General features: G+C 36.4%; 1 long non-coding RNA gene across 1 annotated transcript; it reads left to right on the top strand.

Moving 5' to 3' along the window:
- The first annotated feature begins 15617 nt into the window (after window positions 1-15617).
- On the top strand, window positions 15618-18318 carry LOC133309150 (uncharacterized). The gene is made up of 3 exons (XR_009751285.1): window positions 15618-15897; window positions 17333-17406; window positions 17977-18318. It is a non-coding gene; the product is annotated as an uncharacterized LOC133309150 (long non-coding RNA).
- Window positions 18319-25337: the final 7019 nt, after the last annotated feature.

Genomic DNA, 25337 nt, shown 5'->3' on the forward strand with positions numbered 1-25337 from the left:
ACGGCGTTAAGTTTTAAAATAGCGAAAACACTTTCTCCTTTGATAGGAGAATTGTTTTCTCATGTTAGTAAGAGATTATTTTGCGTGTAATATTTTTTTTATTTTTTATTTTTTGTTTATGGTGAGTCCATTTGTTAATGCATATGTAGGAATTTTTCAAACCTCATATTAAATGAGAAATGTGAAGCCTTTTAAAATATTCAAATTAAGTACTTCGATTTGTTTTATTCATTTTCCTCATCTAGTTGGTACCGGAAAATGCCAAGTAGATGTTAAATCATGCTGATTAAACTAATGAATGGTTAACTTTAAATATTAACATGGGATGGTTATATTGTCTACATGTTTAATCTTTCTACTCTTACTACATTTTTATTACCGTTAGATTATATTTTAACCAACGGTTGAAAAAAAAGAAATAAAAAGTGTAATTAGTTGGAAAAATAAGAAAGAAAGAAGCAATCTAACTGTGATAAAAAGATAATAAGATAAAGAAAATTAAATAGATAGGCAATTTATATAATCATTCCTTATATTAACAAATATTTTTTTCAATTGAAATAAATTTCATATTTTTTTAAGCAATTTCATAATTAAAATGAAATCAACTTGTCTAAACCAATAATTATTGTGAATATAAATGTTGAGTTAATTTTTTTGATATTATGTTTGATTATTTTATTTTGAGGTAGGTTATACTTACAACCTTTTTTTTTTACAACTTCTTACAATCATATCTTAACACCGTTGATTTCCGCCAATCAACAGTTATGATTTTCGCAAATTAAATTCATTAATTAATTATTAATTCACAATAAATTATAACCGTTGATTGACGAAAATCAATGGTGTTAAGATATGGTTGTAAGAGGTTGTAACTATAACCTTCCTCTTTTATTTTTGTCTGAAAATTAATTCATATTTTTTTATCATCTGGGATTCTTGAAATATCACCCTCTGAATAATATTTTGATTTAAAAAATACTCACAAAACGAAATCCCGAAAAAATAACTTTCTCGAGAAAATTTTCTCTAATATGCTGCCAAATATGAAATTTTAAGAAACTTGTTGCCTTGCTAACAATTATGCAAGTAATGCGCGCAAGTATACGCGACAACAAGTAATATAGGGCTTTAGTGAGTCCCAGTTATCGTTTCCACAAGGATCTTTGCGTTCTAACTTGAAATAAATTGGTAATTGCTATCAGAACTAAAAATAAAATAAAATTAATTGCTATGACTATTTTAAACTAATGTACTGAAAGTGTTTTTGTGGAAAGTTTCTCTTTTTAAAACAGTGAACTTAGTTGGTGAAAGAATCTTTTGAACTATAGCCTAGAAAAAAAGAACTTAACTAAAAGACTTGTAAAATATTTTTTAATGATTTTCTTTGAAGTTTTGAAACAGACAAATAATTTCAGATTTGGATAAAAATAACAAGTGACAAAAATTGGTTTAAAAACAGAGTTTGGAGGTGAGTTGGGTGTCAATTTCCCCTTCCCTCATTTGTCATTAGGATGCTTTAACAAAGAACAAAAATTGCTCCCAGCTTAACGAAAATATTAAGGTAATTGTTGTTTCCCAACAACAGCTTTCTTCCACTGACAACAGTTGGCATATCCCTATGTCATTGTTGTCATAGGATCTTGAAGAACCATTCTCACAAGTTACATGGGGGTAACTTCATCCCTGAAGCCATACCCATTGAGAGAAATTTTTCTCTCAACTTTCCATGTGCTCACAGTGGGGTCTAGTGTGAGTTATTTCCCAATAATCTCACACCACTAAGAGCTGACTATGCGTGATCATCACATAACAAACTCAGCAATAAACATGCACAGTAAACAAGCTGAAAAACAACCATGTAAACATTAAAACATCATCTAATAACAGTGAGTTCCAGGTACCTTTTTCAACCCAACTCTCAGAAAAATTAGCTCATCACCACAGGTTGATGAGCTAAAATACAGCAAGAGAACATGATAAAAATAAAGACTTTTAAAGTGTACGAAAAATAAAACTCAGGAGCTATCAACAACCGATAGTCCTGAAGCAGTGCTCATCAAAGATTACAAATAGAAAAAAATGCTAAGGAATGAAAACAGAAAACCTAAAAATATTCCCCAAAGAGCAGAATAAAAATCAGCGAATAAAAGAGAGGTAGGGAGAGAATAGAATGTCCTACAAATGTCTTTTTCCCTTTCTTTATAACTGACTCCCAAATCACCTCCTCCAAACGTACGCTCCTCGCTCCAATCGATCGTGGGTGTCCCTTGCACGATTCAGCAACGCACCACAAAAGCAGCTCCAGCCACTAACGACCTCCAGCTCATCACTTGTTTGGATTTTTCTGTGTCATCAACCGAATCGGGTAGGGTTTGTGTGGGTTGGTTCGATTCAAAAACTGAACCGTGATGGAAGGCTAGGGTTCTTGTCTAGGATGAAAAGCATATGGTGTTTTGGTTTATTTGCTCGATTCCAAGAAGAAACCGTGATGGATGGTGAGGGCTTGAGATGGATTTAGTCGATGGTGGGTCTGTGCTAGGGTTTTTTTCTTTTTTTCTTAATGGACCATGGATGGGGGTTAATTTGGATGGATGAACCGTGGACAAATGACGTTCTGACCTTATGGATCGATTTGGGGAAGGGATTAGGGATAAATGGTGTGGGTTCTTGGTTGACTGGAATTAGGTTTGATCGTACGATGTGTGAGTGTTAGGGTTTTCTTTTGCCTTGCGTTTCTGATTCTGTCTCCTCTTTCTTTCCATTCCTTTGTTTCTTTCTTCTCTTCCTTTGGGTTTTAGCATTTTAGGTCCGGCCCATTTCTTTCTTCACTTGCTTTCTTTCTTCTCTTTTCTTCTTGTCTTGGATTTTTTTTCTGATTTGGGTAGCAATTGGGCCTGAAAGATGAAATATTACAACCCATTAGTAGTTAACCAACAAAAGATCAAACAACATAAATTTGGGGTATCTTAACAGCAAAATAAATCTTTTTCTCTTCATTTTCCAATTAAATCATATGTTCTAAGTCTCAATTAAGAGACTTATCAAAACTCACCCTCACTTTTTCAGGCATTTAAAAATAATCCTCCTATCAAACACCTACGAGTATTACTGAAACTAATATCCTCCGAGTTATGTTTATTCGGTACCCATATTTTTTCGAGGATATCATTATTCTATTCAGGTTGAGTAGTTAAATATTTGTGTTTTTTATAGAGACCGGTGATCGAAAATTTTAATGGGGTGGACTAATTTGATTTCAGATTTGACTCTCTTTTATATCATTACTTTTCAACAATTAACTCTTTTTATTGTATTTTTAAAAACAAATTTTATTGATTATTTAAGTAAAAGTAATATTCTATTACCACTCTTATACTAATTTAAATATCTAATTAAAAATTATAATGATCAATTTAAAATATAAAAAACACATACCAGTTATAGTTGTTTTGTTTTATTATTCAAGATACTTAAGCCTAAAAATAAAAATAAATCCTACAATACTAATTAACTAAAAAAAGAAGAGAGAAATTGTGTAAATATTTTTCTCTAACATAAGTGTCAATTCATCCTAACATGTATTCTATTGAACTTTAATTGATATGGTAAAATATATTTTTAATGAATAGAGACAGTATTTTATATTTATTAAAAGGGAAAAAGAAGTATCCTTTTGAATGACACAAGCTTGTGTCATTTTAGGTGTTTTACACAAAGTACTACCGGTCGTACTTTGCGTAAAACTGAAAAGTTTTTTTTTTTCTCTCTCCCCAGTCACATCGCTGACGTGTAAAGTGAAAAAAAGTAACTTTTCAGAATTACGCAGAGTACGATCGATCGTACTCTGTGTAAATCACTAAAAGGACACAACTTGTGTCCTTTTGAATGATACCCACTAAACCCTTAATAAAAAATGTTTTATCCTACTCTCTAAATAAAATAAAATAAAAAAGTAAAGAAGAATATATTTTTAATAAGACATTATAAAATTTATCTACAAAATATGAAATATTTTAATAAAGAATGTCTATAAATAACTTATTTTTCTCTATAATTTAATATTCTAGTTTGTGCAATATTTTTTATTTCATAAAAATAGCTTTTTTAGAAGTGTGTCGATATGTATCTTTATTTATGAAAGAGTTTATAGTTAACTACAAAAAGTTATATATTTAGTGGAGGTTAGTTCAGGCCTCTCCAATGAACGATGTAAATTCTAGCATATCTCTTAACGCCACTGTGTTAGAATAGTTTGGTAACTTTATATAAGGGAAATCTATATGTATTTTTTTTTACACCAACCGATTATAACTATGTATTCTTGAGAATACATAGTTATAGTTATAATTATAAGAGTAAATATTATTTTTGGTCCTCAGCAAATTTTACGATGCCCTCTTTAGTCCCTAGCAATAAAAAAAGTCATTCGTGATCCCTGATTTTTTCAAATTAGGCCCACATTAGTCCTTCCGTTAGTTGGGCTCCAATGTCATTACTAACGTTTCTTACGTGGATCGTTAAGTCGCTGAGTCAGATTTCATGTAGGATATAAAACGACGTCGTATTAGTTTTCCATGTCAATCTACCTTAAGTGGTTGTCTTCTTCTCTTTCGTTTCTTTATTTTTGAAAATACAATAACCCAACACACTCATCTTCTTCTCCACAACCAAATCCTGCTGCCCTCTCCTTCTCCGCCATGATTTTTCTTACTCCCTCGTCTAAGATCAGAACCCTTCTTACACCACCATCCCCCACTTGGCACAACAAGGTCTTACCTTTACACTTTCACTCCCACTCCCTTCTCTACAATGTGGAATCTTGCTGCAGGGTGCTGTTTGATAAAATGCCTGTGAGGGATTTAAATTCTTGGAACACTGAGATATCTAGATATTTCATTTGAAATTCTCTACTATGGAAGAACTGTAAGCATTAAGATTCTTCCTGTTAGTATTCATATAGGTCTGCTTCAATCAGTCATGAATCTTCCCGAGACGGAAAGCAAGGTTGCAGAGTTATAAAACCATTTCAGAGGTCAAACTGTGATGCTCGGGGTCGATGACATGGATATATTCAAAGGAATCAGCTTAAAACTTTTGGCCATGGAATAATTGCTTTCACAACATCCTGATAAGAGGGGCAAAGTTGTTCTGATCCAAATTGCAAACCCTGTAAGAGGCTGGGGAAAAGATGTACATGAGGTACAGAGTGAAACTTATGCCACAGTGAAAAGAATAAATGATACATTTGGAAGGTCTGGTTACACAACTGTAATCTTGATTATTAATACACCACTTCAGAGTTATGAGCGAATTGCTTATTATGTGATTGTAGAATGTTGTCTTGTTACAGTAGTAAGAGATAGGATGAACCTTGTAAGAACCCGCACCGTTAAATTAGGAATTTAATTAATTTAATTATGAGTTAAGAGATAAATTCCATAATTTACCTTGAATAATTATGAGAGAACTTAAATAATTATTGTAAGTGATTAATAATGTTGAAAGTCGCTTTTCTGACGAGAAGTGCAGATACCGATTCTGCCTTACGATACAAGTACGTACCGATGAAGTATCCTGGAAAATTATGAAAAGTATGTATATATCACTAGAATAATATCTAGGACTAGTATAACAAGTTTGGAGTCAAAATAATGAGAACTGGCATCAGGACTGATATCGGCTACGTAAAAGCGCGTACCGACAAAGTGCTGCGAAAGTTATAATAAAAATATGATAAATCCTAGAAAAATGACTACGTTTAGAATCCAAAGTTTGGGATTAAAATACTAAGCGTAGCTAGTAGTGCTAATATAGTGTGTTTAAACTTAAACGAACTATAAATAATGGGTTGCACACAACCCTAGGCTGATATTCAGCCTCATGCGTGAGACTGTGGCTACTGCATTTTCTCTCCAAGCTTGTCACCCTCTTCCTCTCCTCTTGTGAGCCAAAGTAAGCACCTTTTGTCCAAGTTTCTTCATCCAAACACCAAAGCCTTGTGCGAGTTGGCTTTGTGGGGGTGTGGGGGTGCTTCATAACTGAGTGTGCGCTTCTGAGTTGGTGAGTTTGGGGCTGGCTTCACTGTTTGGTGGGGAGGAAGCCATTGTATTGGTTTTTAGAGCTTCAAGAAGCCATTTTTAGTGAGAAAGGACCAAGCTTTGTGTGCCATTTTCGTGTACCCATGAAGTCAAATTTTTGGAGCTGCTTTGAGAGCTCTAAGAGCAACCTTGGCCTTTGTTTTAAGCCTTTGGGTATGCTCCTTACCTTTGATCATGAGTTTCTTTGATAAAAGATGAGTCTTGACATGTTTAATGAGTTGTTTAAGTAACTAACATGTATATTGGCCTAAATATGTCTAAAAATAGATTTTTGGACGTATAGAAATGTTAAAAGATGAACCTTGGAAGTGATATCTCGCGAAATGCAGAAACTGCATTCTGTCGCGAAATATCCGGATATGGGCTTGGATATATCCGGATATTATGGAAATTTCGAGATGGTCATTGTTCTGTTCATACAGAATGAGATTTTGGGTTTGTGGACCCATGATTGGGTAAGTTGAACCTCTGTAATAATTAATCTAAGTCAGAATCAATTGGATTAAGGGTTTATGGCTTTGTGAGAAGCCTAATGGCTTGAAACGTAAAAGGAAAGCGTTGTCGTTATGTCATGAACTATTAGAATATGAATATTGATATGATTGTTGGTATAAACAGACCGTGAGAGTGCTGTTTGTGGACCTTACTTAGACTGGGTTGGACTCTTGAGTTGGATAGTTAGCTTACGAGGTAAGCTTTCGTGTCCTCGGTTTTGCCCATGTTTGGTTCCACCATACCTCATAGAGGGATGGTTTATATGCATGATGTGTTTTCATGAAATGATGATTATTGAAATGCTATTGAGCTGTTAAGTGCAAGTGTCTTATGATATGCATATGATGTTCCACCTAGACGGTAAGCTTGAGTATGTAGCGTCATACAAGATGGTGATTCCGTGGGTGAGGTGCAAGTAGCGTCTTGTACTGTAGGTTGTAGACGTATGTAAATCCTGCATGTTTATTCTTTGGCCAGTAGGATTCTGACACACATGACATGATTATATACTGCATTGCACAGATTTTGGAACTTATACTATTATACTGCTTTTGAACTTATGTTGCACATGTAAGTGAGCTTGGGGTGGAGAGATCTTTGAGGACCCCTTGTCTTACTGAGATTTCTTTTTAGAGATCTCATCATCTCACCCCACGTTTGGGGCACATTTTCAGGTTCAGGTACCTCGGGGGTTGATGCCTTGGGCGGCAGGAGGCCGAAACTGAGTTGATATACATGTTGTTATGCTGATATACTTAGTTGTTGATTATGTTTTAGTTTCATTATATTGTTTGCTGAGCAGAGACTTTGTTGGGCTTTGTTGCCTTATTTGGTGAGCATGGGGATTGTCCATGCCACATTGCCTTGACTTTGTTTACTTGGATTAGATTTGTATAATGAATCAGGATATCGTCTGGACTACGTGTTGTAGATCCGTGACTTAGATACACATTTATATATGAGGTATTTCAGTTAGTTATTCCATTGCAATTTACATACAGGCAGTATTTTGAAAATGGATAAGTAATCAACTTGGTTAATCATAATGACGTCATAATTGAAATGAAAAAGTTAGCTTCCGCATTTAATTGAGCTGCGCTTAATATCGTATCATGATAACAGTCCAGGTATACACGAGGTGTTACAAACCTTATACCCTATGAATATATCATTTGTAGACAAGGAAGTGAGAAGATAGATGACATTTTAGAGATAAACCCATTTACCCAAAAGAAGAGCATGTTGGTGGTGTCTAAGTTCATTGGATACTCCCCCATCATTAAGTGGGGCAATTCGAGTGAATCCATGGAATATTGATGCTCCCCAACATATTGTTTCAGCTTATAAGAGGACCAAGCATAGGGCAATTCTTTTGGATTATGATGGTACTATGGTGCATCCTGGATCAATTAGTGCAACACCTAAAGCTGAAGCTGTTGGAATCTTAAACAGCTTGTGCAGGGATCTTCAGACCTTCCATCATACCTCACACCCTTAGACCATGAATCAATCATGTTGTTTAACCTTTGAGCCCCTCTTGATACTTCCATGAGCTGCAAGGATGAATAATCAAAAGATCTTTCTGTTGATCCTTTTGAGACCTCTTCTTTGTCAGTTTGTTTGTTAAGGATGTCTCCAAGTTTGTCTACATCAGACAAAAATAATACTTGTTTGTCCCACTGAAACATATAAAATTAATTAATCAGTCCCCATCAAAAAATTAAATCCATTTAAAAGCCAGATAGATCAATATAGAAAGAAACAAAAAGTCTAGATCATTTAACCCTTGAGTTTTGAAAATTGAACTATTTTCATATGTTTTCAATTTGATTCTTGAAACATGCACAGACAAAGAGTTGGGAATCTGTAACTAATTCTCCTTTAAAATCAGAAATGACATAACTTGGTAATGATCCCAAAAACTCAAACTTTAAAGATAAAAGGTCATAATTTTCATGAATCCATTGGCAAGCTGAAATATTTTAGTGATTCTCTGCCAAATTTTTCTTTTTTGGATAACAAAAGTATATACTCTTTGTTTGTTCTTCCCAAAAGTAGATGAAACCAAACGTTCACATTCTCTGTTTTCATCTTCAAAACCCAAAAAAACAACAGTTAAATCCAAAAACACACACAAAATAAATTCAGAATTGATGGTTTCATGCAGCACTTACCCTTGTAATTTTTTTCTACAGTTGTCATCATCAGATGCACCAATCCCAAAACCATGAAAACATAACTTAGAAAAAAAATCCACAAAATGTTACTTTTAAGGTGAACTGGTGATGACCCAAGAAAGTTTAGAGAAGTTTCATCTATGGGAATAAAGCTGCAAGAGACACAGATCCACAAGTAGTCAATGCATCATTGACTTTTGTGAGTTTTTGTGAGAAGGGTAGGTAGCAACTAGAAGTACTGCTGTTTTTGCAACAAAACAAGAACAATGGTTAGGTAACAATATTACTCCAGATGAGGGTATTTTCACTTCAGTTTTACCTCCACTGCTCTTCCTTCTCCAAGATTTGTCTCTTGTTTTGATTTTTTTTTAAATGGAAGGTGCAAGTGCACGGTGGTGTTAAACAAACGGAAGAGAAGAAGACAACCACCTAAGTGCACGGTGGTGTTAAACTACACTCAATGATGTCGCTTTTTTGTGTCCTGGGTGGATTGTGTTATTATGACTCGACAACTTAATGGTCCACGTCAGAAACGTTAGTAACGACATTGGAGCCCCACTAACCGAAGGACTAACGTGTGCCTAATTTGAAAAAATCAGGGACCACAAATGGCCTTTTTATTGCTAGGGACTAAAGAGGGCATCATGAAATTTGCTGAGCACCAAAAATGATATTTACTCTAATTTTGAAGCTATTTTTTTCTCTCCACGTCAGCAAACAATTTTTAAAGAGAGAGAAAAAAAACAACTTTAAGATTATAACTATATATTCCTGGGAATATATAGTTAGAATTGGTTATTGCTAAAAAAAAAAATTTGCAGCAACATAAGAAAAAAGAGGCCCTTTATATAAAGCCAAAATAATTTTGAGTATATTCAACTTTTTATTTTCATTTTTCTGACGTTTGAAAACCGGCACAAATTAAATTTTTTTTTTTCACAATTTGATTCTCACAATTTTTTTTTCAAAAATAAACTGTAGATCGATTAACATATTGAGTTAAGGCAAAGATAAACTCTGCAATTGTACCAAAAAAGAAGAAGGATAAACTCTGCTCTGCATTGTGGCTGAGGGTTTTGAACATAATTTTTCTATCAGATATTTTTATCTCCTCCACTTGTGTCTATTGTTTTCTGTGCAATATTCTGAGCTTATATTAGGTTCATTTACAGTTCTTCTATTCCTCTTCTTTCTTATCTCCGTCTTGCGCAACATTCTGTTGACCAACTTGCCAAAAAGGGAGTGCTCATGTGGCACTTCCAAGAAAAGTCTCTGCGGGCTCTCTTCCCAGGTTTTAACCACATTCCTCCACAAAATTGGTTCCAAGGGAAGTCCACAACTGCATATGCTCACAAATATAGTTCCCCACATGGGATAAGATAACAATCTCAGTAAACTAAGGGTCTTTCGAGACTCCTACACCCTTAAGTTCACTTACATGATGTACATGTATTAAAATAAACGTAGCATAATATATCTCATACAGATAATAATATTAGAACTAGAGCCACTCCATTAGCCAACTTGCCCAAAAGGGAGTACTCGTGTGGCACTTCCGAGAGAAGTCCCTACGGGCATCTCCTCCCATGTTTTAACCACAAGGAATTACTCCATGAAAATGGTTCCAAGGAAAGTTCGCAGCAAGTACATCGGTTGTACAAGTAATAAAGTGAATGAGTAAATTTAGCATTCCCATGAAGATTGATCTGTCAAGTACTAATTTCACTACGTGATCAAAGTTGGATTAATCAGAATAATAATTGTGAGTATGATTGAAATATAAAATCAGAAACTAAAACTACTAAGCTAAATATCAAAAACAAGAACAAGAACTCAAACTAAAAATGGGAAAAAAATTTAATTATGCAAAAGCGTAGATAAGGTTTCGATTTCCCTAATCTCTTCATACTCGTTCCTACAATTAACATTCAAACTCATGTTATTGAAAATTTCATCACAAATTAATTAAAACTCAACCCCTTGGTATTTCAATTCTTTGACCTATTAAGAATCCTAATCCCTTAGTAATTTTGCTTATGGCAAGCATTAAAAACGATGAATACACAAAATCATAAGCTCTATTAGTCTATCCCTAGATCAAACAAAGCCTAGCAATTGTTCAAATCAGAATTTCACACTAACATCCCTATTGTCATGCAAAACTCAAATATCCTTCTATGAGTGATCAATTCAAAAAAGAACTAAGAAAGAAACGCAGAATAATTGCACAACATGAAAGTTTAAATATTAAACTGAAATGAAAAAGTAAATGAAATCAAGACTCAAAAAATTCCCTCTATCCCTAACTACAAGAGAAATATAGCCTGACATTGTCAGGAAAACTAAGACAATAGATGAAAAACTAGAGAAAAAAAAAACTCAATCGTCGATCTCCACAGTGAAGCTTTGACCCTCACCTCGACTTTCCGATCCAAGAATAAAGTTTTCCTCTATCCAGATCATAGAAAATATCCTTCTCAATTGACCTCTTTCTTTCCTTTTTTAATAAAAACATCCATGGGCCTTTCTTACGAGATGCACACTGTGTTTGCTCGTTGAAGTGAGCAAACCAGTGAGGAGAATACTGAAAATAACATTCTATAGGAATGCTGCTCGCTAGATTGCTCATTATAGCGAGCATCATAGCGAGGAAAAATAGCATGCTTGCTGGAAGCGAGCAAGCCAGCGAGTAAGGCTGAAAATTAGCACGTCTTTGATGTCTTCTCACTGAGTGCCTCGCTATAGCGAGCAACTCAGCAAGCTTATACGTGAAATAACACTCCTTTGGCTTTCGATTGGCTTGGGTCTTGTCTTCCTCCACTTTCCTTGATCTATCAATGCTCTAATATAGCAATTTTAACCTGAAATCGATACATTTTTCAGTTAGTATCTTACCAAGTACGAAAATTAGAGAAGTCTTTTGCATCTAATAATATTTACCATGTTTTTTACCGTATTAAGCATTATTTAGCATATTTTTGGTCCTAAAGACATGATATATTTGACACTTCACAGGGCTCACATGGAACTTACGAGAGAAGACCGTACGGGCTCCTCCTCTAAGATTTTGACCACAAGGAATTACTCTACGAAACTGGTTCCAAGGGAAGTCCATGCACATATATTCTCCTGGCAAGGGAACCTTCTCAATCATGCATTTATACACAAACATATTTTCTCATATCATGCATTATTACTTATTCTAATACATAATGCACATCAATCCATATAAATTATTACTCCCAATAGAGTATGGTGAAACATCAAAGGGGACTAATCCAAAGGTTTAAGAGTTTACCTCCTAGTGTTAAGCGTCCAAAGCTCCTTTCCCTTTGTTCCACAAGCCACACATTAATTCCACTAACAATAGACTACCAAAGGAAAATAATTAATCTATAACAATCATTTTACATATAAGTTCATTTTACATCCATTGGTATCTAATTTTTTAATTGCTATGTTAAACTAGACATCTCAAGCTTTCTAAAGACATATTATAAGTCTCAATTGGATTTTATAAATCTCGAGAAATGTCTGTCGCAAGACAACAATTTCGAATCGAACTTTTGCAAATAAGGCAACAACTTAAAAATAGAACTGAGATTAATCCATATATCCAATGGTACTAAGATTTTGTAGAGTTGTAGATCTTTAGTTAGATTTACATAAGTTCAAACTTTACTTAATTTGGAGCTCTATAGCTCAAGTTATGTCCATTTTATTATAGCATATTCCTGCCTAGCACGCTTTAGCACCTAATAGCGTGCTAAAGCGCACTCAACATGTATTTTTCACAAATTTAGTGTGCCATAGTTCTTTCAAACGGGTGCTTACTGTCCTATAGCATTTTTTAGCACCCCTAAGCATGTTGCAGACCACTCAAACAGAGGGAAATTATTCTTAGCACACTAATTTCGTACTTGAAGGGTTCTAATAGATTTCTTAAGCCTCTTTCAAGAACATAAACCCCTTCAATTACCTAGTAGGCTATACCATCAATCTCACCAATTAAACAAACCTCAAATATATACAGAACATGTATTAATTTCAACATTAACACTCACATTTCGTAACTCCCAAACTTTAGCAAACTTAGGTTAAGGAACTTCCATGAATGCCCAAGAAAACTCAAAGAGAAGCTCATGACTCTTACATCCAATCTCTCAAGCATGTCAATGTGAAGCTCCAAGCTTCAATTGGAACAAACTCCTCTCCTTGTAGTTCTCCAAAAGAAATAGCGCCCCAACCTCATAAAGAACAAGAATGGGTTTTTGCTTCCACCAAGGTCACGTACAAGAATGAAGAAGGAGATGAAATTCACACTCACACTATCCTTTCCTCTCTTGGTCGAATCTTGTAGGGAGAAAACGATAAGGGAAATGATGAAATTTTGAGAGGGAAAAGGAAAGGAAGTGTGAATGAGAAGGATGAGAGGAATGAAAAAGAAACCTTGTGTTAGAAAATATCTTTAATGGAAAAATACCATCCTACCCTTCCTTACACCTCTGCTCGTACTAGTATCCGCTTAAACCTCATAATTTTATGATTTTGGGCCATTTGAGTTTAATTAAAGTGTGACTCATTTAATTTATTTTTGGGACTCACCTACTTTGCATTATCACATTTTTACTACAACACTTTTATTATTTGCACTTTAACCCTGAAAAGTGTATAAACTCAACATTTGATTTTTTCAACTGATTAACCCCTTTTAATTATACATTAATCCTCAATTAATGTCGCTTAATTATTTGAGTTATTACATCTTATATATATATATATATATATATATATATATATATGAAAAAATATATTTCTACAGCCACTTTAGATAAGGTTATCTACAGCTACCCTTTTTTAACTAAGTATGACCATTCATACTTAGTTATAACAATAAAGCGGTTCTTTTTTTCTCTTTCCTCAGACACTGTCGGCTGACGTGGCGGAGAGAGAAAATGTAATTTCAATGTATGACCGGTCATACTTAGTTAAAAAGGGGTAGCTGTAGACAACTTTATCTAAAGTGGCTGTAGAAATATTTTTCCCTATATATATATATATATATATATATATATATATATATATATATATATATATATATATATATATAGGTTATATTTACAACCTATTTTTCTTTACCACTTCTTACAACAACTTTTATGATAGTTGGATAAAAATTAAATCAACGACTCTCATTTAATGTCATTTTGTAACCGTTGATTTGATTTTGATCCAACAACCATAAAAGTGTTTGTAAGAAGTTGTAAGTATAACCTCTCATATATATATATATGTGTGTGTGTGTGTGGATTAATTATTTGCCATGTCACTTGACTGATGTGTCACCCAAAACTATGTCATTTTGGATATTTACTTTCCTTATTTAATTGATCGGAAATGAATATTATATTTTTCTCTCTTCCTTTATCATCATTGATCCACCTTTCTATGGTTATGATTCCCTGACTAGACAAATCCTTATATTAAGTGACTTGACATCCTATATATATAAATATATATATATATAGGGGTTTACATTTCTGTAGCTGCTGTACGTGCAGCAATCAAATACTTGCCATTGAAAGTATTAAATGCGGGGAATCATAATCATACAAAGGATGAAAGCATTAAATGTAGAGAATTATAATCATACACCTGTCGTTGCTGTACGTAAAACAGATGCAGAAATGATTTTACCATATATATATATATATATATATATATATATATTGAAATTATTTCTCAAGTTGCTGGACGTCCCAGCTAGTAATCCTGATCGTTGATTCTCATTTATTCCCTGTATTTAATGCTTTTACCCACCCATGTATAATTATAATTCCTAGCTGGATGTCCAGCAATTTCAAAAATGATAACTGTAACATCCTGGGCGCTGACGAGGGCGAGGAGTGATCGCCGATGCGAAGGAACATGGACAAGGAGCGGCTCCTGGCAGGCTTCTAGGGACGGATGTACTTGAATGAATCGAATCAACACCCGAAAGAGAGGGATTCCAGAGATTGTGCTGGTATGGGACGGTACAGTTGGGAATGGCTTATAAGAATTAATTGGTACTACCTATACTAACAAGATGCATCTACTTTTCGGTAGCTCGGAACGGAAGAACTCCATAGTTTAGTGTGCTTGACTTGGAGCAATTCTAGGATGGGTGACCTCCTGGGAAGTTTTCCCGGGAAGTGTGCGAGTGAGGAAAAAGTATACTGAAAAGTCTCGTGTTAGTGTGTGGGGACAGTCGTTAATCCTTGCAAGTTGCCAGGCATCACAAGTGTAATATAACACCTCACACTTCTAAATTACATATTAATATATTAATATTGGATTAAAGGGAAGAATTATGAAAATCCTGAAAAATAGGTCACATTTTAATTGAAATTAAGCAATTAGAATTAACATTAGTCAATGCGTGTTAAAAAGTTAATTAAACTAGTTTTAAATTTGTATTTGATTGTATAATTAAATTGTTCGGAAAAAAACTATAGACTAAAGGTATTCTTAGGTAGTTCTAATTGTGATTAGAATAATTAATTAATTAGGTCAAGGTTGGATTAATTATAGACCAACAGGATTTATTTTGAATTAAGGAATGTCAAAGTTGATTAATTTAAGTAAGATAGATTATTTCTTTCTTTAAAGTTGGTTCTTCTATTTTTTTTCTTTGTATTATACGCTGCATGCTTCTTCTAAGGGAGTCAATAAGATGAATTTAAAAAGTTGGAAAAGGATTGGCCAATAAGATTCAAGTTAAAGACAAGAAAGTCAAGATTAGTGTCTTTAGTGATTTCCAATTGTATAAGGCGGTTGTTCTTCTTTTTAAGGCACACGAACCTGCACTCTTTCCTCCTCCAAAACCGTGTGCACCTTGTGAGCAAGAGAAGCTTAGCAACATGTTTTCTAATCATTTTATTCCATAAATGTCTTCACAAAACTTCAAGCTAGTAACCTAAGGAACCTAACCTACCAACTTGTTCATCCTTAGGAGCTTTATATGATGAGTTCTTCCTCCATATGTCCAGCGACCCGCAGCTGCCCTCTTGGTTAAATGATGTGTTTTCATGTCCTTTTGATGAGAAGTTGATGAATTAGTCTCCTAGAAGCATTAAAAGGTGATTAAACTATCTTTCCTTGATTAATTTCATGGATTTTATGTTAGGTTTTATGAAATTGGGGCTGTTTATGGTGATATTTTTAATGTTGGTTTGATGATGAATTTAAGTGGTTTTATTGATGTTTAAGTTGGTTAATGAGTTGTTGTGATGGATTGGCTTTCTCTACTACAAAAAGAAATTGAAATCACAAAACGGATGAATTTAATGAACTCTATATGGTTTAGATTTTGTGTGTAAAAATATGCACACCAAGTGTTTGATAATATGTCTAAATGAAATAAAAGATAGTTTGATTGTCTCACATTCACCGTGAAGGAAATAGAGTAGCGGACTTTCTAGCCTCTTACTCTTATGGTTTCTCTTGGGTAATTCAGGAATTTGATTGTCCACCGTCAGGTTGTATTGATAGTTTGTATGGTGACACTATAGGTGTTCACTGGTCTAGGCTTTGTGCCTAGTTTCTTTTTGTTTTAATTTCCTATTATTTCCAAAAAAAAAAAGAAAAAAAGATAGTATATGCATTGATGAAGGTTCAAGTGATAGAAAAATTGAAAGAGAATTCATTAAACCTTAAGCTAGGCAAATCGGTCATCATGTGATAAAATAGTTAAAGGATGTGTTTAATCAAGTTTGTATGTGGAAATATAAGTGTAATATGATTTAGAGTTGTTTGTAAAAAGAATGAAGTATAGGATTTTCAAAAGAACCTTATAGACCTTTTAGGATCAACATAGGGGCTGTTATATTAAAAAATTCATATCTGAAGCTACAGGACTCCAAATGGAGTGTGGTTTGCTCCAAATTAAAGCCTTAAGTGTCTACTATAACATATCAAAAATTCAAGGGAATCTGAGTTAAGATGAATTTTCGTGATTAAAATGGCACAGAATGTTGATGCTGTAAAAAGTGTGTGTTTTTCGGCCCTTTAGAATTAATTGTGTAAATTAAGTGTTTAATTCATTGGTAATGTAAAACAAGGATCCTTAGGACATTTAATGATGATTGGCTAGTATTTGAACCAAAGATAAAGTGTGAAATCTTAATTAAGTCTAGGATGAGACTATGTTTATGTTAGAGTTTTGATGAAAAAGTTATGTACTAATTTATATAAGACTACTTAGTGATCAAACAAGGAATTAACTAAGGTATATGAATAGGAAAACAAGTCAAATTCTTGGATTTTCTAAGTGGTGCAATTCGGCCACTATAGGATTAATTGACCTAGGAATGAAAGTAAATTCACATAAGTGTTTGATTACATTTAGCAAGTAAATTCAAGTATATGCTATATAGATGGTTAGTTTGGAAACTTGTATTAACTTGTGGTTTTGAAAGATGTGTTAATATGTATTAAATCTTGAAAACATTGGGGTAATTGTCTTTGACTTGTGTGGTGGCATGAATTGATATAACGTAATTTGATGGTACATAGGTTGAAGAACAAGTTTAAAGGCATTGGATTAAATACGTGAAATTCAAGCAAGCTTGGAATTGAGCTTTTTACAGGTAACCTCTTGGTACTGGGGCTTGTTCCCCTTGTGTGTTCCACCATACCCGTTGAGGGTGATGGTAGGAAATGTATATGAGTAGTGTAGAATGACATGAGCATGTATGAGTATTTATGAGGGTACATATGTACCGAGTCTCTGGCCAGTAGACAGTTTTTGCCTTTGGGCGTTTCAGACTTCCACTGGGTAGGTCTCCGAGAGGGAGTTTCAGTTGACCCAGGGTCGTGGTGTGTGATCCGGATAGGAGCACACTAGGAAGTCTCGGGTGTATGCGGATGGGAGGGGGACCTTGGTTGATGTTCTAGGAACACGCCTTGGATGAGACCCATAGGCTTATATGCCGAGGACGTTGCGTGGTATTGGTAGCTACCATTCCCGCTTCGTCGTATTTTGTATTCCTATATTCCCCAGTTTCTCTAAATCTCTTGCTTTATCCCGTTTTGAAAAGTGGTTATTTTATATTATTTATATGCATCGAAGTGAGCCATTGGGCAGAGTTTTCTCCAGAACCTCTGGGTTACTGAAATATATTCGTATATCTCCCCCCGTCTTGGGGGCTTTATTTCAGGAGGTAGCAATGGTACAGGAGCGGCGAGCAAGAACCCCGTAGGATGAGTCATTGGAGGACTTGCACTTTTGCATTTTGATGGCCATTTGGCCTAGGCTAGACTTACGGCATGAACATCCCATATGTATGTAGGATGAGTTTCATAGTCATATTTGTTCATGTCATTTTGCCTAAGTCTAGTTAGTTGTATATGTCTTTCAAGCTTTATGTTTCAAGTTGTAATTAAAGTATGAAGTTGTAAGTTGTAATATGTAAGTGAAATGTTGTAATTGTACAATGGATACATGATGTAATATGATGGAAGGGCTTTAGGCCTATTTTAGGATTATAATTAATTGTATGTTGAGAAATTGCATGTAAATGGACATTGGTGATTGAAACAAGTTAAGGATTTATAAAGTGAGCTATATCGTATAAATTGTGTAATAACTATAAACTGAGTTGGGTTGTTAGTGCCCCCAAGGCATTGTTGGTCCTTGTGTGTGCCACCAATTGGTTATTAGGTACATTTGAGGTATTAGAAAGCAATTACAAATTGGGGATTTTAGGAAAAACAAAGGAAACTCTGGCGAATTTTCTGTAGAATTGGCAGAATTTAGACGAACTTCGGGAGAGCATATCTCCCTCCACAGAGGTCCGATAGGGACGTGCCATACACCATTTTAAATATTGAGATGTCCCCTACACGATGTTAAAATCTGAGGAATTTCTGGGTTGCACGCAGCTCTGTAGAAACCTGTGAACATGGACTGTCCAGAACGCACCTATGCAGGGGCTGTTTCTGGCAGTTTTCTGGATTTTTATTCTCATTTCGTTTCTTGGTCAAATTAAGTGTATGAATATCAAATTCAAGCTAGAGGTGTCTAGTACATGGTATAAAAATTTGGGAGCAATTGAGTGAGTGGTTTGTCTGCAGTAATTCGTGGAGTGAAGGATGTTTGGAGTTGTTTTGTGTTGGGAAAACTCGGTTCCCTCAAACTCGGCTCAGGGATCTTTGTGCGGAAGTCAATCAACAAGATCCTGATCTCGGATCTCGGCAATACCTTGGCCTGAACTTCACCAGGTCAGGCAGCGCAGCGGAAAAATCAAAAACGTAAAATATGAGAGAGAGAAGAAGAACACAACCAGATTTAACGTGGAAAAACCTTCTTCAATGAAGAAATAAAAACCCATGAGACCTAGTCCAGATCAGAAATCCACTCTGAAAATAATGGTTACAATTAATCAGAATCACCAATGTGGTGGTTAACTCAATCTCTCCAACAATGGTGATAATCAAACCTCCCTAGAGATGTTTCACTCAAACTCTCTCTAGAGATCTCTCAAATGCAAAGCATAAAACTTTGCTCAAACAATCAAATAATTATCTCTCAAATTTTCTCTCTAATCTCTTAACCTAGCCTCCACCCACAACTAATGAATATATAGAGGAGGTAAGATCTAGGGTTAGGGTTTTTAGGAAACCCCTCAATGGGCTTGGGCTTAGCATTGAAGGAGAAAGCCCAACAAATCTCCCCCTTCGACTTCAATGCGTCGACTTCAGCATCAACCCGGCTCCTTCACAGCAGTCTTCAAATTTCCTTGCTGGAACCGGCTTTGTCATCATGTCGGACCAATTTTGGTCAGTGTGCACCTTGACGAGTTCGAGCTCTCCACCTTCCACCACATCCCGGATCCAGTGATACCTTACATCAATATGCTTAGTGCGGGAGTGATAGGTTGAATTCTTCGCAAGATGGATTACACTTTGATTGTCACAACCCAGCTCGTACTTGTCTTGATCATGGCCGAGTTCCGTGAGGAACTTCTTCATCCACAGCATCTCTTTGCTTGCCTTAGTAGCGGCAATGTACTCAGCTTCTGTTGTAGACAGTGCAACATATTTCTGAAGTCTTGATTGCCAAGAGACAACTCCTCCGGCAAATCTCATCAAATATCTTGTAGTCGACTACCTCGAGTCAGCGTCTGCCCCTAAATCAGAATCTGAGTAGCCTTGCAACTCGGCTTTGCCTTCTCCAAATCGGAGACATAAGTCGGTCGTACCTCGGAGGTACTTGAAGATCCACTTCACTGCTTCCCAGTGCTTTTTGTCGGGGTTTGACAAATACCAGCTTACCATTCCAACAGCATACGCCAAGTCGGGTCTAGTGCAAACCATTGCATACATCAAGCTTCCGACGGCGGATTGGTAAGGGACCTTCATCATCTTATCTTTGTCTTCATCAGATCTCGGACATTGCTTCTGGTTCAGCTTTATGTGTCAGACAAGGGGGGTGCTCACTGTTTTGGCTTTGTCCATGCTGAATCTCTTCAGAATCTTCTCAATATATTTCTCTTGACTCAGCCACAGTAGCTTCTTTTGTCTATCTCGAATAATCTTGATTCCGAGAATTTGCTTTGCAGGGCCGAGGTCCTTCATTGCGAAGGACGAGCTCAACGCCTTCTTCGGGGCGGCTATCCTCGATTTGTATTTTCCTACAATAAGCATGTCGTCAACATATAACAACAAAATCATAAAGTCTCCTGCCTCATACCTCTTCACAAATACGCAGTGGTCGGCTTCAGTCTTCTCAAACTTATGATCAGTCATGAATGATTCAAACTTCTTGTACCACTGCTGAGGTGCTTGCTTCAAGCCATAGAGGCTCTTCTTCAACCGACATACCGAGTCATCTGGGTCTGGAGCTTGGAATCCTTCAGGTTGCTCCATATATATTTCTTCTTCTAAGTCACCGTGAAGAAATGCCGTTTTCACGTCCATTTGTTCTACCTCAAGGTCCATCGAAGCCGCCTTGGCTAACACGGTTCGGACCGAGGTCATTTTCACCATAGGAGAAAAAATCTCCTCAAAATCAACTCATTTTTTCTGATTGCAGCCTTTCACTACAATCCAGGCTTTGTATCTCGGCTTCTGCCCGTTCTCTTCATTCTTAATCTTGTAGACCCATTTATTTTTCAAAGCTCGTCTTCCTTCTGGCAACTCGGTCAGCTCATAAGTCTGATTCTCGTGCAGAGACTTCATCTCGTCTTGCATTGCCTTTTCCCATTCTTCTTTCTCTGAGCTCATCACAGCCTTATCATAACTCTGAGGCTCACCGTCTTCAGCAACAACAATGTATTCATCAGATGGGTATCTTGTAGAGGGTCTTCTTTCTCGAGTTGGATATCTCGGCTGTTCTTCAGCTTAAGAACCCGGTTCATCATTCTCATCCCGGATCTCATCATCAACTCGGACATCAGTGTCTTGGTCATCTTCAGCTTGTTGCTGATCATCAATTCCTTCATTCTCTTGATTTTCTCTCCCTGCTTCAGCTCGGATAGGAGGGATGGGTTCTTCGCGTCTGACAATAACTCGAACTTTGGGTTTCGAGATGTCATGAATGTTCTCATCTTCATGAAAGATCACATCTTGGCTTCTCACGATCTTCTTATTGATTGGATCCCAAAGTCGGAACCCGGACTCACATCTCGGCGAACCAAGATAGATGCTTTCTTTTGTCTTCGCATCAAGTTTTGCCCTTTCATCTTCAGGGATATGCACAAAAGCTCGACATCCAAACACTTTCAATTGATTAAAGGCCGCTTTCCGACCTGTCCAGACCTCTTCTGGAATTTCTCCTTCAAGTGGCCGTGATGGTGAAAGGTTGATCAAGTCAACAGCTGTTTTGACGGCTTCTCCCCAGAATGATTTCGGCAATCCGGCATTGGACAACATACTTCGGACCTTCTCTTCAATAGTTCTATTCATCCTCTCAGTAAGTCCTTCAACTGTGGAGTCTTGGGGGGGCGTCTTCTCAAGTCGAATCCTGGCCGCTCTGCAATATGCATCAAAAGGGCCGCAATACTCACCACCATTATCAGATCGGACCACCTTCAACTTCTTGCCAGTCTCCCTTTCAATCATAGCATGGAATTCTTTAAAGGATTGGAGTACCTGGTCTTTAGACTTCAACAAATATACCCACACTTTGCGGGAATGGTCATCAATAAATGAAACAAAGTACTGAGCTCCTCCAAGGGATCTTTCCGACATGGAGCAGACATCAGTATGGACGAGGTCAAGAATATACCTGCGTCGTCTAGGTTGATCCGGTCTCACAAAAGAAACCCGGTGCTGCTTTCTAGCTAGGCAATGCGTGCAACTCTCCAACGCTTGGCCTTTCAACCCGGTCAATAATCCTTTCTTGTTCAGGATCTGTAGCCCTTTCTCGCTCATGTGGCCGAGGCGCTTGTGCCATAGCTCCAAGCTAGGTTCATCTCGAACAGAATTGGCTTCTCCGCCATTGATTTTTCCTTGCATCACTTACAAGGAGCCTTCCTTCTTACCTCGGGCCACGACCAAGTTTCCCTTGGCCAACTTCCATCTAACACTACCAAAGTAGTTCACTAACCCGACATCATCAAGTTTTCCTACCGAGATTAGGTTCAAACGCATGTCAGGAACATGTCTTACATCTTTCAACACAAGTCGACATCCGACATCCGTGGTCAGAGTTACATCACCGACACCAACAATCTTGCTGGTCACTTGATTTTCCATCTTCACGACTCCAAAATCACCACCTCGTTAAGAGGAGAAAAAACCATTGTGTGGAGTAACGTGGAAGGAGGCACCAAAGTCAACAATCCAGGTGCAGTCATCATATGCAACATTCAAATAATTATCCTCACCTAGGAGGAATATCTCGGCATCCGGGTTGGCAGCCACCGCAGTGGTGCTCTTATCTTCCCTCTTCTTGGGAATAATCTGATCCGGCTTCACTGAGTCGTTCTTCTCATCATTCTGCAGGGTCCAACAGTCTGGCTTCTTATGGCATGTCTTTCCACAGTAAAAGCACTTCAACTCATATTTCGGCTTTGACCGACCTCTGGACTTTTCTCGTCTGTCACGACCTCTACCCCTACTTTTACCCCAGGAGTCGGATTTCCCTTTGTTTTCAGCAACATTGGCCTCAGACGTGCTCGGAGTACCTCGTTCTCTTCTCCTGACTTCTTCGCTCAGGAGGCTGTCTACCACGACATCCATCTTCAACTTTTCTTCTGGAGCTGAATTACTCAAAGTCACCACCAGAGTATCCCAGCTTTCTGGCAGCGAGCTCAACAGCAACAAAGCCTGCATCTCATCATCAATTTTCATCTCAGCTTTTGACAGCTGATTCACAATACCTTTTATAGGTGTTGAGGTGTTCAATCATGCTCATGTCGTCCTTGTATTCAAGCTTCACAAGTCGGTGAACCAGGTATGCTTTATTCTTGAGAGTCTTCTTCTGAATCATGGACTCCAACTTCGTCCACAACTCATACGCGTTTGTGAACTCGGACACGTGCTCAAAAAGGCTTTTATCTATATATTTCCTGATCGTGGCTACCGCCTTTCGACTCAGGATCTCCCACTCCTTATCTGTCTTGCCTGCTAGTCTCTCATCTAGGGTAATGGGCTCATGTAGATCTTTGCAGTAGAGATGATCTTCCATCATCGGTCTCCAATAGGTGAAATTATCTACGGTCAACTTGAACATGTCTCCATCATTGGTTATGCCACTGGTCTCCATCTCGTCTCCTTCAGAACCCGTCGAACTCGGGCTCTGATACCACTGTTGGGAAAACTCGGTTCCCTCAAACTCGGCTCGGGGGTCTTTGTGCGGAAGTCGATCAACAAGATCCTGATCTCGGATCTCGGCAATACCTTGGCCTGAACTTCACCAGGTCAGGCAGCGCAGCGAAAAAATCAAAAACGTAAAACAGGAGAGAGAGAGAGAGAAGAAGAAGAAGAAGAACACAACCAGATTTAACGTGGGAAAACCTTCTTCAATGAAGAAGTAAAAACCCACGGGACCTAGTCCAGATCAGAAATCCACTATGAAAATAATGGTTACAAATAATCAGAATCACCAATGTGGTGGTTAACTCAACCTCTCCAACAATGGTGATAATCAAACCTCCCCAGAGATGTTTCACTCAAACTTTCTCTAGAGATCTCTCAAATGTAAAGCATAAAACTTTGCTCAAACAATCAAATAATTATCTCTCAAATTTTCTCTCTAATCTCTTAACCTAGCCTCCACCCATAACTAATGAATATATAGAGGAGGTGAGATCTAGGGTTAGGGTTCTTAGGAAACCCCTCAATGGGCTTGGGCTTAGCATTGAAGGAGGAAGCCCAACATTTTGGGGTTGGTTGGCAGTTTTGCTTGTCCAACTTCAAACGGCGATATCCGGAGCAAACGAGATCGAAATGACTCGTGTGATGGTTCATTGGAAAGGTATTTTAGTAAGAAAAAAAGATAGCTAAAGAGGAAGGACTGGTTTTGTGTGGTGTGTCTGTGGAAAAATAATAACCGAACCATGTTCGGGTGAGTGAAAAATGTAAAATCGAGAAATTAGCTAAGTGGGTTTATGGGAACCCGTTAGTGTCTTGTATTGAGTAAAATAAGATATAAAAATAGTTTAAACAAGTATTCCGCAAGAGTTCACAGTTATGGTCACAACTATTAATTATTACGCTCTTTATTGTTTTAAATACTCGCGTAATAACGGAAAAAGTTTATTCGCATTTTTATAAATGAATTGCTGTGATTGTAACTGCGCTTAATATCATAATTGATGTTAACAATACCGGTGTACAACGAGCTTTTACAATAACCCCCGATATATATGTTTATTGTTCGTTATGTCACATGACATAAAATTATGTTATATCACCCAAAAACTATATCATTTTGGGAGTTATGAGAATTAATGAAGGATGTTCTAATATTTTTGTTTATTTATTTATTATATGAATTTTACTAAAATACTCTTCATTAATTTTCAAAACGACGTAATTTTAGGATGACATGACATAACTTTATGTCATGTGACATGACAAAAGATAAATTCACACACATATATATATATATATATATATATATATATATATATATATATATATATATTTGGGGCATGATCATCATATATATGGGGCAGGATCATCTTACACCAGTGTAAGAATAATAAGTCTTACACCAAATCTTAATCATTGATTTTCTGGATCTAACGGTTAAGATTTATTAGGACTCACTCATTAATTAATTTTTAATTCTCAATAAATCTCAACTGTTAGATGCACAGAAATCAACGGTTAAGATTTGGTGTAAGATTTATTATTCTTACACTAGTGTAAGTTGATCCTATCTCTCTCTCTCTCTCTATATATATATATATATATATATAGAGAGAGAGAGAGAAGATTTGGTGGAAACTAACTATTAGAGTTTGATATCAAATTTTAAAGTTTGAAATCGGTATCAAAAGATCATGTCCCATATATATATTTGGGGAAAACGTTAATCTCTCTCTATATATGTTTGCTCATTTATTTC

Source organism: Gastrolobium bilobum, unplaced genomic scaffold, assembly GCF_033153095.1.
Source record: "Gastrolobium bilobum isolate Gb01-03AN ecotype WA unplaced genomic scaffold, APGP_CSIRO_Gbil_v1 utg14123, whole genome shotgun sequence".
NCBI lineage: Eukaryota > Viridiplantae > Streptophyta > Magnoliopsida > Fabales > Fabaceae > Gastrolobium > Gastrolobium bilobum.